A 13,032-nucleotide genomic window follows, 5' to 3' on the forward strand; every position below is an offset into this window, starting at 1 on the left:
AGAACACATAACCTTTCCAGACTTAAGACAATACTACAAAGCTACAGTAATCAAAACAGCATGGCATTGGCACAAAAATAGACATACAGATCAATGGAACAGAATAGAGAGCCCAGAAATCAACCCACACACTTATGGAAAATTAATCTTTGAAAAAAGAGGCAAGAATATACAATGGGGAAAAGAGTCTCTTCAGCAGATGGTGCTGGGAAAGTCAGATAGCCACATGTAAATCAATAAAGTTAGAACACACCCTCACACCATACACAAAAGTAAACTCAAAATGACTTAAACACTTACATAAGACAAGGCACCATAAAACTCCTAGAAGAGAACATAGACAAAACATTCTCTGACATAAATTGTACCAATGTTTTCTTAGGTCAGTCTCCCAAGGCAATAGAAATAAAAGCAAAAATAAACAAATGGGACCTAATCAAGCTTATAAGCTTTTGCACAGCAAAGGAAACCATAAACAAAATGAAAAGACATTCTACAGACTGGGAGAAAATATTTACAAACAATGCGACTGACAAGGGCTTAATTTCCAAAATATACAAACAGGTCATACAGTTCAATAACAAAAACAAACAAACAACCCAATCTAAAAATGGGCAGAAGACCTAAATAGACATCTCCCCAAAGAAGACATACATATAGCCAATAGGCACATGAAAACATGTTCATAATCACTAATTATTAGAGAAATGCAAATCAAAACTACAATGAGGTACCACCTCACACTGGTCAGAATGGCCATCATTAAAAAGTCTACAAATAATAAATGCTGGAGAGGGTGTGGAGAAAAGGGAACCCTCTTACACTGTTGGTGGTCATGTAAATTTGTGCAGCCATGTGGAGAACAGTATGGACCCTCCCAAAAAAACAAAGATAGAGTTACTATATGATCCAACAATTCCACTACTGGGCATATACCCAGAAAAAACAAACTTCAAAAAGATACATGCACCCCTATGTCCATAGCAGCACTATTTACAATAGCCAAGGCATGGAAAAAACCTAAATGTCCATCTCCAAAGAAATGGATAAAAATGTGGTACATATATACAACGGAATATTACTCAGCCTCAAAAAAAAGAAAGAAAGAATGCCATTTGCAGCAACATGGATGGACCTAGAGATTATCATACTAAGCAAAGTAAGTCATAAAGAGAAAGACAAATGCCATATGATATCACTTATATATGGAATCTAAAATATGGCACAAATGAACCTATCCATGAAACAGAAACAGGCTCACAGACATAGAGAACAGACTTGTAAACTTGTGGTTGCCAAGGGGAAGGGGGTGGGGGAAGGAATTACAGGGAGTTTGGGATTAGCAGATGCAAACTATTATATATAAGATGGATAAACAATGAGGTCCTACTATATAGCACAAAGAACTATATTCAATATCCTGTGATAAACCATAATGGAAAAGAATATGAAAAATATATGTGTATAACTGAGTCACTTTGCTGTACAGCAGAAATTAACACAACATTGTATATCAACTATACTTCAAAAAATTTAAATTATATATATACTTATGGGATTCATCACAGCCTAATGATATCAACATTTGACCACTTGAAGTAAAATGTGAAAACCTTACTTCCATTTAGGTCCCTTTACCTTCTCCATTTTAAAATATCTTTAACTTGAGTATCAGATTGTGCTTTAGTCTTCAACTATCATTTTTAGATAATGGCATGTAAATATCATTATAATTTGTACAACTCATGAGGGAAGGGATAGTTTATTGTATTATCATATTTCTGGCTCTTTCCTTTTTTCTTCCTTCTTTCTGAGTCCCCAGATTGCTTCTCGTATCATTTCCTTTCTGTTTGAAAAACACCCCTTCACCAATCTTTCACTGTAGCTCTTCTAGAGACCAATCCTTTTAGTTTTCTTTAATCCTAGAATGAATTTATGTATTTCTACCTTTATTCCTGAAAAATATTTTCACATGATACAGAATCCAAAATTGACAGTTCTCTTATTTCAGCACTTGAAAAATATGTGCCAGTTCCTTTTGACCTCCATGGTGTTAGATGAAAAAACTGCTCTCATTCTAGTTGATGCCCCTCTATAGGTAATACATTTTTTTCTTTCTGGCTCCTTTCAAGACTTTTTCCTTTGCCTTTTGTTTTCAGAAGATTATCCTGTGCCTTGGAGTGGATGTCTTTGGATTAATTACTTTTGAGTACCGTCAAGGTCCCAGATGGAGAGAAGAGAAAGAGAGGGTAGTATGGAAAATAATATAAAGAAATAATGACAGAAAATATCCAAATATGGTGAAAGACATAAACCTAACAATTCAAGAATCTGATTAAACTCTTATAACTGTTTTTACAGCATCCCATGTGTTTTGGTGTGTTGTTTTTACATTTTCATTTCTTTAATATATTTTAAATTTCCCTTTTGGTTTCTTCTTTGATTCATTGGTTGTTCAGGAAAATGTTGTTTAATTCCATATATTTGTAAATTTTCCAGTTTCTTCATTTTGATTTCTAGTTGCATACCATTGTGGTCAGAAGTGATATTTGGTATGATTTTAGTCTTCTTAAATTTGCTAAGACTTGTTTTGTGGCCTATTATATGATGTATCCTGGAAAATGTTCCATTCATGCTTGATAGTAATGTGTATTCTGCTGTTGGTAGATGGTAGAATGTCCTGTATGTGTCTGTTAGACTCATTTGTTCTAAAGTGTGGTTCAAGTCCAGTGATACCGTGCTTATTTTCTGTCTGGATGATCTATCCATTTCTAGAAGTGGGGTATTAAAGTTCGATACTATTATTTTATATTGTCTATTTCTCCCTTCAGATCTGTTAGTACTTGCTTAATATATTTAGGTGCTCTGATGTTGAGTATGTATATATTTACAATTGTTATCTCTTCTTGTTTAGTTGACCTCTTTATCATTATATAGCGACCTTCTTTGTCTCATTATTGTTCTTGGCTTAAAATCTATTTTACCTGATATAAGGACAACTATCCCTTTTCCTTTTTGGTTTTCACTTGCATGGAATATCTTTTCCCATTCCTTTACTTTGAGCTTAAGTGTGTCCTTAAAGCTAAAGCAATTCTCTTGTAAGCAGCATATACTTGGATGTTATTTTTCAATCCATCCAGTCATTCTGTGCCTTTTTATTAGAGAATTCAATCTATTTATATTTAGAATAATTATTGATATATAAGGACTCACTAATATCATCTTATTAATTGATTTCTAGCTGTTTTGTAGTTCCCTTGTTCCTTGCTATCTTTCTTACTGCCTTCCTTTTTGAATTGGTGATTTTCCACTGTGGTATGCTCTGATTCCCTTCTCTTTATTTTTGTGAGTCTACTATGGAGTTTAGCTTGTGGTTACCATGAAACGTACATAAAATATCTTATAGTTAAATACTCTATGTTATGCTGGTAAAAACTTAACTTCAATCACATACAAAAACTGTACCCTTTTACTTCCCCCTTTATGTTTTTAATGTCACAATTTACCACTTTTTATTCTATGTATACATTAACAAATTATAGTGGCTATAGTTATTTTTAATACTCTTGTCCTGTAATCTTTATGCTATAGTTAAGTAGTTAACACATCATCATATTACAGAATTAGAGTGGTCTTAATCTAACTGTGTATTTACCTTTACCACTGAATTTTATATTTTCACATGTTTTTGTCACTAAATGTGTCCTTTCTTTTTTTTTTTTTTTTTTTTTTTTTTTTTTTTTGCAGTACGCGGGCCTCTCACTGTTGTGGCCTCCCCCGTTGCGGAGCACAGGCTCCGGACGTGCAGGCTCAGCGGCCATGGCTCACGGGCCCAGGCGCTCTGCAGCATGTGGGATCTTCCCGGCCGGGGCACGAACCCGTGTCCCCTGCATCGGCAGGAGGACCCTCAACCACTGCGCCACCAGGGAAGCGCCTTTCATTTCTTTTTGAAGAACTCCTTGCAGTATTTCTTGTAAGGCATGTCTAGTGGGGATAAATTCCCCAAGCTTTTGTTTGTCTGGGAAAGTCTTTATTCTCTTTCATTGAAGGATAACTTTGCCAGGTAGAGAGTTCTTGGTTAGCAAAATATTTTTTTCCTTTCATCACTTTGAATATATCATCCTACTCTCTCTTGGCCTGTAAGTGTTCTGCTGAGAAATCCACTGATAGTCTAATGAGAGTTCTTTTGTAGATTACAAACTTCTCTTCAACTTGCTGCCTTTAAAATTCTTTCTTTGTCGTCATTTTGGCAGTTCTATTACAATGTGTCTTGGAGAAGATTGTTTTGGATTGAAATAATGGTGTGACCTATTAGTTTCATGAATTTGTGTGTCTAAATCTCTCCCCAGTTCTCAGCCACTATTTATTTAATAAGCTTTCTGACCCCTTCACTCTCTCTTTGCCTTCTGGAATTCCAATGATTTGTATATTGGTTTCTTTTATGGTCTCTGATAGATCACATAGGATTTTTTCACTCTTTTTGTTGTTCTCTGACCGGGTTATTTCAAAGTCGTCCCTATCCTCTATCTTGCTGATTCCACTGATTCTTTCTTCTGTTTGACCTATTCTGCTGTTTATGTTCTTTACTGCAGTTTTTTTCATTTTATTCATTGAATTCTTCAGCCCTGACTGTATGTTTGGTTCTTTTTTATGATTTCTCTTTGTTAAATTTCTCATTTTGATTGTGTACTGTTTTCTTGATTTCATTGAATTGTCTGTGGGTTTTTTGTAGTTCACTGAGTTTCCTTAAAAAAGCTATTTTGAATTCTTTATTGTATAAATCATAGATCTCCATATCTTTGTGTCTGGTTACTGGAAGATTATTGTGATCTTTTAGTGCTGTCATGTTTCCTTGATTTTTCATGTTCCTTGGAGGTTTGTGTTGCTGCTTTCACATTTGAAATAACAGTTACCACCTCCAATCTTTACTAACTGCATTCAGGGTAGAAATACCTTTAATCAGTCCTGCTGTAAATTCTGAGAGTCTCTCAGACCTTGTAGGATACAGCTGTTCCCTGCTTCCTGTTCCTTCTTGTGGCAGAATTCTTAAGCTTGTATGGCTTCTCTTGATCCTACAGTGCATCAGGCCAGTTGCTGATAGTCTCTCTTTTGCTTTCTTGAAGGAGATACTACAGCTCAAGTTTGTGCTTTCTCCCTTGCCCACAAACCCTGGCCTGCTTTCTGTGAATGTTCCCTAGTCTTCTTCCAAATCACACTCTCATGGTCACCACAGGGAGCCAGCTACAGAGTTGGAGGAGGTGTGGATTTGGTATGCAATACACTGTGGGTGTCTATGGGCCAGTCCAGGGGATCTGTGGTTGAGATTTTCCCTACAGCTTATAGGTAGATTTCCTAATTGAGTCCAGAATGCAGTCAGTAGGAATCATGTCCTTTTAATACCCTCCAGGAATCTTTTATGCCACTCCCCTGATCTGTTTCTTCCTCCCAGTAGTGGAGCTCACAAGTTAATACTCTAGATGCTATGAGGGAGAAATGAGTCTCTTTGGCAGTGTCCCACACAGCTGGGAAAGCCAGGTGTTTACCCATCTACTCTCCCATTCTCCCCTGGGAGAGATCACAGGCTCAAGTCAGCGTCCTCCAGTTGTTTGCAGACCATAGGCAATAGGGACTAGAACCAGTTCATTGTCTCCTGCAAATTCCAAACCAGTACCAAGGTCTGTCTGACTGCTGTCCAATTCACAGGTGGATGAGACTCTTCCCAGGTGCTTTGGCATATTGTGCTGGATCTCAGAACTCTCAGAGAGGCGATATTGTTCATAGATGGCTGTCAAAGTTTTGTTGTTGAAGTGGGAGGACAAATACAAAGGACGACTTATGGTACCATGATAGTGATGCCCAGATGACTCCAACATTTGATTCATCTTACTTTTGGCATCTGTTACTTATCTTTTCTTATTCAAGTTATGATTTCCCTGATTCTTGGTATGATAGATTTATATTTCCTATACATTTTATTGATTATGTTAGGAGACTTGAATTTAAATCTTTTATCTAAGCAGGAAGCCACCATGCCTAGATTTAACACCAAAGTCCTGGTCTACTTTTGTGATCTGTGGTTACAATGACAGTTTATTTATTTTCAGAGTCTTTGCAGTATTATTTTGGTCTGTTTGGTTTATCTGGTGCTGCTGTAGCTCCCACCAGTACCTGCTGCTGGGGTGGAAGATGTTTCCCTAGTCCTAGGTACCTGGTTCTCTGGGTAGGAGAGGGGAGTCTCAAACCATGGGCCAAAGAGGCTTCCCTGGCAATGAGGTTGTTGTGGCATAGTTTCTTCTGTCTGTGGATGATGGAGTGTATATCTCTTGCTGGTCAGTTGTTGTAGGATCTCATCTACTGGTGAACTAATGTCTCTGGGCTGGGAAGGGGAGTCTTATGCTAGTGGAGAGAAAGGAGCTTTCCAGGCTGGGCTGATTATTGTGGTGGAACCCCTCTTGCTGGTGTTACCAGGCTACCCCCAGTATTTTCCAGTGTGGGATTGGAGTCTCTGGCCCAGCGGGGTGAAAGAGTGCCTCCTTTGGCCACTTATTCCTCATGAGGTTACTGATAAATTTCCTTTTCTAGTAGTGTTGGGCTTTCTTGATGTTGTCAGAGGGACTCTCTTTAAATCTGGGGGAGAAATGATCCTATCTAGGCTACCTCTTTTTACTCAGCTGAGGATTGGGAATACTTATGATAACTTACCACTGTGTTGTCTCTCCAGTCTTGGGAGTCCCAACAACCTTGCCTTCCTATTACCAACTTTTAGAATTCTTTGGTTGCCAAATGCACTGTAAATTCAGAGTTTATAGCTGTACCTGGTGGGAAGGGGCAGGGAGAAATGAGTCTGTTCCATCTTGTCCCTAAAACTTGCAGTGGCCTATATAATGCATCCATACATCATTTTATTGTCTTTCCTTCCTCTTTTTCTCACTCTACCAACTCTCCAACTCCAGCTTTCTGAGATCATCTCTCAAATAAACTATCTGAATCCATATCCTTGTATAATGTTCTCCTTTCAGTGCCAAACTAAGACAATCCCAATAGACGAAAATAGGCTAAAAACATGAACAATAAGGTCATCAAAGAAATATGAATAACTTATAAACTTATTAAATATGTTTGGCCCACTCATAATGAAAAAAACACAGGAATGAGAACAAAAAACATTTTTTATCTGTCAGATTAGCAAAGGTTAAAGATTTTGATATTATGTCACTTTTGTGTTCTATTGTTACAATCTCTTTGCAAGGCAATCTGACAGTAGCATTCAGCACACACATTCCCTTTGAACCAGCAATTTTACTTGTAGAAATATATACTACAGATACACTCAGACACAGTTATATGCACAAGAATGTTTGTTGCAGGATTGGTTGTAATAAAGTACTGGACTGAGGAAAAAATACTGAATTTCCATCTGTAGGTGATTGGTTTAAAAAGTATAGTAAGCCTATGCAGCAGAAAATATGCCATTAACAAAAATGGAGTTTATCTATGTGGGCCAATATGGAAAATCAGGTTCATTAAAGAGATTACACAAGGTGCAAAAATGTACATAGTATAATTAAGAATCATATTATTTATATTACCTACTATATTACATAATAACTTTTAACATTAACATACAATGTCTCTGAGAAAGGAAAAACAGTTTCTGATTGGGTAAAACATCTTTTGATCTATCCTGTTGTACTCTTAGAATTTTTAGTCATGCCCGTATATTACTTTTTCAATTACAAAATAATTCACCAAATAATGGATGTTGTGTTCCTCAATTGTAATTGAAATTAATCTTCAGTTTAATTTAGTGTAGCAGTTTCAGAGAGAAAAACAATTTGTTCTATAGCTCTTGTGCATAGAAAATACACATACACACACACAAATGCACACACACACACCAAAATGTTAAAAGTAATTATCTACATAGAGGTAGGACTATATATTATCTTATTTATTCTTCATACTTTCCTGAATTGTTTGTATTACTTTAATAATAAAGTAACAAAGTCCTCTCCCCTCAAAAAATATTTTCATAAGCTCTGCATGGCATGTTTGGGTGGCACCATCACCCTCTTCACTGGAAAACTCCTTTATGCTATTATCAGCTATTCCTTTTCCCTTGATTCCTCTATCTTGCTCTAATTGCTGCTTTTGGAGCAAACTCAGGCAGCACAAGAGAGAAAAGGAGTTCCTTCATCTGGACTTGAGCTTAGGCCTCTAATGCAATACCAAGGGGGAATATAATTTTTCCCTGAGATTAGATGAAATTACAGCTGTTTGATATTTGTATTATAGTTCTGCTGCACTTGGTTATTTTAAATAAGCGTTGTAACAAAATCAGAAAAATAAGAATAGCACCTGTTTTCCTGTTAGACCTTAGGAAGAAAACTACTCTTAAACTTGCTTTTCCTGTGAACCATACTAGCCACTAAGTGGCGCTATAGGCTCAAGTATGAGAAATAAGGGACAAGTTCAATTATTTTATGAAAATAGATATAGTGATGTTTTTGGAATCTTCCAAGAAAACTGACAAATATTCAGGCCGATTTTCCTCCCAAAATTTTACTCCTTTGCTCAAAATGGGTATTCATAAACTGAGATGTTGAAAGACTGGATGAGTTCACTAGAAGGCCTAGGGGTGGGTTATACAGGTGACACTTGTTTCATTATTCTACTTCATACCAGATTATTAAAAACAATTGCAGTATTATAGAACGTACAACAATTTTAGTATCATATAATTTTGTCTTTTTCTTTTAAAATTCCAGCTTCCTGCATGCCATTCCACTATGAACCTGTGATTATGGAAAGACTTAATAACTTTGCACACCAGGAGACTACAAAAGAAAATGCTTTAAGTTTATTTCGTATTTAATAGAGTTTTTATTAAATGATTCTATTCTAAACTGATAACACTTAGCATTACTTTCTCAATATCTTATTGCCTACAGTAGTGGCTCTTAACTGGGGGCAATTCTGTTCCCCAGAGGTCATTTGGCAATGTCTGAAGATAATTTGCATTGTCACAAATGAGTAAAGTGGGTGCTACTAGCATGTAGTGTGTCGAGACCAGGGATGCTAAAGAGGATGTACTTTATATTTTCCCTAATTCATTTCCATTACCTTTTGTGATCCTTGATACTACAATGCAAAGAAGAAAAAAAAGTTAGAAGACAACCCTCAAAATGGGAGAAAATATTTGCAAACGAAGCAACTGACAAGGGATTAATCTCCAAATTATACAAGCAGCTCAATATCAAAAAAACAAACAACCCAATCCGAAAATGGGCAGAAGACCTAAATAGACATTTCTGCAAATAAGATATACAGATTGCCAACAAACACATGAAAGGATGCTCAACATCACTAATCATTAGAGAAATGCAAGTCAAAACTACGATGAGGTATCACTTCATAACAGTCAGAATAGCCATCATCAAAAATTCTACAAACAATAAACACTGGAGAGGGTGTGGAGAAAAGGGAACCTTCTTGCACTGTTGGTGGGAATGTAAATTGATACAGTCACTATGGAGATCAGTATGGAGGTTCCTCAAGAAGTTAAAAATAGAACTACCATACAACTCCGCAATCCCACTACTGGGCATATACCCTAAGAAAATCATAATTCAAAAAGAGTCATATACTAATATGTTCATTGCAGCTCTATTTACAATATCCAGGACATGGAAGCAACCTAAGTGTCCATCTAGAGGTAAATGGATAAAGAAGATGTGGCACATAGATACAATGGAATATTACTCAGCCATACAAAGAAACGAAATTGAGTTATTTGTAGTGAGGTGGATGGACCTAGAGTCTGTCATACAGAGTGAAGTAAGTCAGAAAGAGATAAACAAATACCATATGCTAATATGTATATGGAATCTAAAAAAAAATGGTTCTGAAGAACCTAGGGGCAGGACAGGAATAAAGACGCAGACGTGGAGAATGGACTTGAGGACAAGGGGAGGGGGAAGGGTAAGCTGGGACGAAGTGAGACAGCGGCACAGACATATATACACTATCAAATGTAAAATAGATGATAGCTAGTGGGAAGCAGCTGCATAGCACAGGGTGATCAGCTCCGTGCTTTGTGACCACCTAGAGGGTGGAATAGGGAGGGTGGGTGGGAGGGAGATGAAAGAGGGAGGAGATATAGGGATATATGTATACGTATAGCTGATTCACTTTGTTATACAACAGCAACTATCACAACATTGTAAAGCAATTGTACTCCAATAAAGACGTTTTGTAAAAAAAAAGTGAGAGAGACAGAGGGAGGAAGGGAGAGAGGGAAGGAGGGAGGGAGGGAGGGAGGGAGGAAGGAAGGAAGGAAGGAAGGAAGGAAGGAAGGAAGGAAGGAAGGAAGGAAGGAAGGAAATGAAAAAAATTGTAAGTGAATTGCTTAAGGCCATCTGAGTTAAAAGCTCTTCTGACTTTAGGGCCCTTTCAGAAAGCCACACTATCTCTTTGAAAATCAATACGCAATGCTACAATAATTTTGAAATTGTTGTTTGAATGGCTTCCATATGGATATATAGGTGAGTTTTTATGTAAATAATCATACATATATATAAATAATATGAGCTGCTATTTGTTGAACTTACTATGTGTCAAATTCTGTGCTTGAGCAAGTTATATATATTATTGATATTAAAATTGCAATAGCCCCAAAAGTTGATATATTTTCTGCTTTACAGATGACAAATTGAGGTTCAGGGAGGTGAAATAACTTGTCCAAGTTCATAGGGCCTATAAGTAGAAGAATCGGGGTTTAAATCTAAGGTCTGCTGACCCAAGATCATGGGTTATTTTTCCTATTTTTAATATACTTTATTTTTAGATCAGTTTTAAGTTTACAGCAAAATTGAATGGAATCAAGTCCATGTTTTAAACCACTATCTCATTTCATACCACCTCTCGCATAAAGACTACTCCCATTACACACATGAGCACCTACATACACACACATATACCTATAGATGCTAACTGCACCACATATACATGTAATTGAGAAGTGTGGTAGCAGAGATTGCTCCTAATATGCATTTTTCTCAAGCCTGCTACAAGCCCTTCGATTCAATCAGCCAAATAATAGTATTTTTAGTTGGAAATGTAGCTCCCTAGAATAAAGAATAAATTTCTGAGCCTCCCTATGTATGACATGTGATTAAGTTCTGGCCAATGAGATGAAAGCAGAAGTGTCACATGACATCTTCCAACAACCTTCTTTATAAAAGTGCTGAAGTTTGCATGTTGCACGTTTCTCTTTATCTTTTCATCTGTTCTGCTGCCTGGAACGTGGTTGATGCTTTAGACCTAAAGGTAAGGGCCCCACCCAGCAAGGTAGAAAATGAACTGGAGGAGCTTAAGTTCTCTAAGATTTCATTGATCAGAGCTGCCATGTCACCCCTGACATATGAGACTCCAGATTTTACATGAGAGAAATACATTTCTAAAATATTTAAGCAATGGAAATTTTGAATTTTTTAGTCACTGGCCGCAGATTCTAATCCTAAACATCATAAGGATAAAGTATTTTTCAAAAGGAGAACTAAAGGCCAGGAATGCAGTCAGGCCTTAGGCCCTATTGACTATATCAGAACACTGCTTTCCCAGACAGGATCACACAGTCTTCAAATCTATGGTGTCTTCTCCCCAACAATATTGCCCCAGATACAGCTGAAAAGATACACAGTCTCAGTAAAAGAATCTTGACTCCATGAAACTAAATCTGATTTCATTTTGTCATATAAACACCCTTCTAAACACATCTGACAGATGTGTGGAGGAGATTGAGTCTGTGTTGACTAGACCATAGCAGCGCCATCTTTGATCAAGGCCCTTATTAGATGCAATTCATCTCCTAGGAAAGAACTTAACCTTGAACACTAAAGGTTTATGTGCCCTGCATAGAAGTATATCTGACAAACTATATGCAGAGAGTATGACAGAAGAGACTTTAGGGCCCTGCAAATGAACCCAGTCTAGCAACATGAGTCACCCATGTAACAGAGACAGACGTTAGAGAACAGTAAGTATCGGTACAGTATGTGGCCTTCTGACAACATTAAGGCATACTCAGTCCAAGACGATTGAACTCACCTTTACCCCACTCCCAAGAAGCACCTTTGTGTCCTAGGAGAAGAAATAGCTGTGAGCATAAAACAAAATGTGTTATAGCACAAGAGTTATTGCATATTTACTGTTAGACCTTTCTAAACCAGCACAGAGATGTGATAAAAAGGCATTTCCTTATAGTTCCAAGTTTAAGTCCAAGAGATGATTATAACAAATGAATATATCAAAAGCACATTGTGATGGTGAAAATAATGACTCAGTCAAAATCGAAGTTGTAGTTTGGAGTACTGAGGTTGCATAAGTGACCAGTGGCATTTGGACAGGAGATCCACGAAGCTGGACATTGGCCAAGTTTGCCCCAAATGGTGGCAGCAGTAACTAGCATTTATAGGTGGAGAGTGTCAGCAATAGGAATCACCTGCATCTGTGCAGTGGCAGCAAGGTAACAATGGTGAGAATGGATGAATTCAGGATGTGACACATGTCGCGTTAAGAATAGCCTTAAAAGCAGTCCAGGTGGAGCTTGATTCAAAATTTACCAGCTTTTCTGGAGTATCTAGTACTTTTTTAGTAACTCTTCTAGGTGCTGGTGACATAGCAGTGAACAAAAGAGACAAAATCCTCGTCTTTGTGGAACTTATTTTCTAGGAGAGTGAGACACTAAATAAGGAAAATTAATAAGTACAGTATATTTTAGAAGATGAAATATTACAGAAAAATAAAACATGCTGAAGGGGAAGAGTGCTGGAATTGTTGGCTGCAATTTTAAAGAGTGTGGTCAGGGTAAGTCTCACTGAGTTAATATTTGAGCAAAGATTTAAAATAGGTGAGGGAGCAAGTCATATGTCCATTTCAACAAAAAAACATTACAGGAAAAGGAAATAGCAAGTACAAAGGCTCTGAGATTGGAACATGCCTAGTAAGTTCAAGGAGCAAGGAGGTTAAAGT

This window comes from Phocoena phocoena, chromosome X (assembly GCF_963924675.1).
Source record: "Phocoena phocoena chromosome X, mPhoPho1.1, whole genome shotgun sequence".
Classification (NCBI taxonomy): domain Eukaryota; kingdom Metazoa; phylum Chordata; class Mammalia; order Artiodactyla; family Phocoenidae; genus Phocoena; species Phocoena phocoena.